This window comes from Fringilla coelebs, assembly GCF_963513975.1.
Source record: "Fringilla coelebs genome assembly, chromosome: 4".
Classification (NCBI taxonomy): Eukaryota; Metazoa; Chordata; class Aves; order Passeriformes; family Fringillidae; genus Fringilla; species Fringilla coelebs.
In genome coordinates, this window is record NC_140032.1 from 64,863,050 (window position 1) to 64,865,828 (window position 2,779).

Below are 2,779 nucleotides of genomic sequence, written 5' to 3' on the forward strand. Positions count from 1 at the left end.
TTCCTAATTCATTGTTTAATGTTAAATAGTGTGGTCTGGTATTTTCTCCCCACATCTTTTATGCATTATTTCTCACTTTCAAAAGGTTATACGGTCTGATTATTTTAATTTATTTCTCATGTGCTAAATATGGATTGGTCCTGAACTTTAGGCTGCTAAAATTTTGGCCTGGAACTTTGCATTTAAAAGAAAGTAGGTTCGGAGTGACACTAAGTAGTTGAGACACTCACTTAAAATAAGTTAGATTAATGGAAAATTAGAGTTTTCTGAATAGAAATAAGTAGAAATAGGAGGATTTTACAGAGATTTGTAACCCATGTAAGTTCTAATACTTTTTCAAATAGTAGAATGTAATATGTAGGCAATTCATTGAATGCTATGAAAAAAAAAGATTTTCATCATCTTATTTGCTCATCTAATTAAAATTAAATTGCTGTGGGATATCTGAATATTCTATAGAAATGCCAAAAGTAAAATCAGAACTGCAAGAGAGGTTTAGATCAATCATTGTGTGTTCCTCCTACCACAGAAATTATGTGCTATATATGATCACTGGTCAACAGCCCAATAAACTTCACTTCTTTATAACCCTGGAATTTTATTAGAATGTGTAATATATCTTGAGATATGTAAGGCATGTTTAATTGTACTCACTCACACCTTTTAATGAGATGAAACTTCTTAGTCATCCATTTTTATTTGTTATTAAAGTGGTAGGACTGCTGAATTAATGGAGGTTAATAAAAAATCCCTAATGCCTTAGTCAAACTTTGCCAGTCCTGGAGATGAAGAATTGATTTAAGTTGTGTTTGCTATAGACACAGATAAACTCCATAAAGGGCACATTTTCATATTCCTACCTATGAATAAATTATTTTAAGGAGAGCAAATGATTTAGACTGTTATCTCTGCTGGGCATCTGTGATCATGTGGGACATAATGAGCTCTTTCTCATGCAAGCTGTACACTGAGGCATCACAGAACACACAGCAGGAATTTGGGACTCAGTTTCTGATGTGCTAGAAATATGATGCTGCTACTTCGAAGGCTCCTCTAATCGCATACAAGATTTACTAAACAGCATTAAACTGAATTTGGGATCACCTTTAAAAATTTTTTTAGGCCATAGTTTTAATTTCCCTTCAGTACACTTTTATGAACAAGCTTTGAATTCTTTGAGTTGATAGGTTTCCTTGCATAAATGGTTACTTATTTTTTTTAATCAAATGTTCTATATGAGAACAGTCAAATGTTCTTTTGTGTGTGCTTCTGGGTGGCAGTTCAAGCTCTTTCTTGCAACAGAGAGTTTTGTGGCATAGCATTATACTTTGTAATGAAATATACCAATATCTCCCATATCAGGTCAGAAGAAAGGTTTAAGTAGACCAATTTTCATGTTTACTAGAGAACAGCCATCAAGAAAAAAATAAAATAAAAGGAGGGCATGCTAAAAGTGATCTTTGCCTCTTTTGCTGTCCTTTTCAGTTTCTTTCTAGTCTTTTCCCTCTGACCTGCCTTGTGCCAGCAGAGAGCACAGGATCCCTGTATTTGCTCTGTGGATCTGTGAAAGGGCTCAGACCTAGTAAGTGAGAAGCCAAGTGCTGCTGCAGTTGATGTACTGTGAGATAGCACAGGACACATGTGAGTTTCACACCTGAGCAATGGGTCTGTTTACCTAGTTCTGTCAGGGCCCATGGATAAAGGTTTATTCCTGTAAATCCAAAAATGGGGGATTTGCTTAATTTACAGAGCATGTGCCTGGTAAACTTTACATAGTCTTGAAAAAAGAGTTAGTGTTAATTAAATAAAACCTGATAATAATTCATAAATATTTTAACTCAGTTCAGTTCTTCAGCAACATGGTAGTAAACAAACCCTCAGCTCTCATGGTTTGCTTTTCCCTCTCTTGCAGCTACCCCCAGCTCCCAAACTCTTCCTCTTTCTCACATCTGAGCAGAAACCATTTGAAAGACAGCTTTTAGCAGCATGTCTGCATGTTGTTGTGGGAGTCAGGGAGGATGGAAGGCATATTGCTCTGACTGTACCAGTGTGTCTAAATTGAGTGCAGATGGCAAGTAACTCAGGTGCAAAGGTCTGGGAGAGATTTCATACAAGTTATCAAGATTTATGTCACCTCAGATCAATGTATTTTATTACATCTGTTCTGAACAAGGATGTTATTTTGCATCCCCACCATCATTTTGATGAAGAGGCACCTGAATACCCACAGCAGAAGCTATTGGGTGAGAAAGAACATGAAACTGGACTGTGAGTGCTTGACTCATCCAAACCCGGCATCTTTGAGCTGAAGAGTCTCATTCATAGGAACGCCGTTCTTTCCCTCTCTATACTCCTGGATGTTTCAGCTTTGTCCCAGAGTAATGGAGTAGAGAAAACTGGTGACAGGTACAACTGTGGGATTCTGTTTGGTTTTTGTTTAGTTCAGCACAAATAGCTGCAAAGTTGCACAGCTGTGACATGTCCTATTTGGTTAGAAATGGTGAATATCCTGCTACCGGTTGTTGAGCTTGATCTAAGTACATTTGTGTTGTTCCTATTAATTTTCTTTATTTCTAGAAGGCAAAGGTGATATTAGCATTTAAATTAAAAAATATTTGTTTTTCTGATTCCTTATTATTTACTGTTCTATGGACCCATTTAAAACTACTAAATTGTTTTTCCTCATTTGGTCTGTAATTTTCTGAACCAACTTTTATTCCATAATGTTTGCCCTTTACACACAGACATTGCCCTCAAATGCTGAACCTTCATCAAAAGC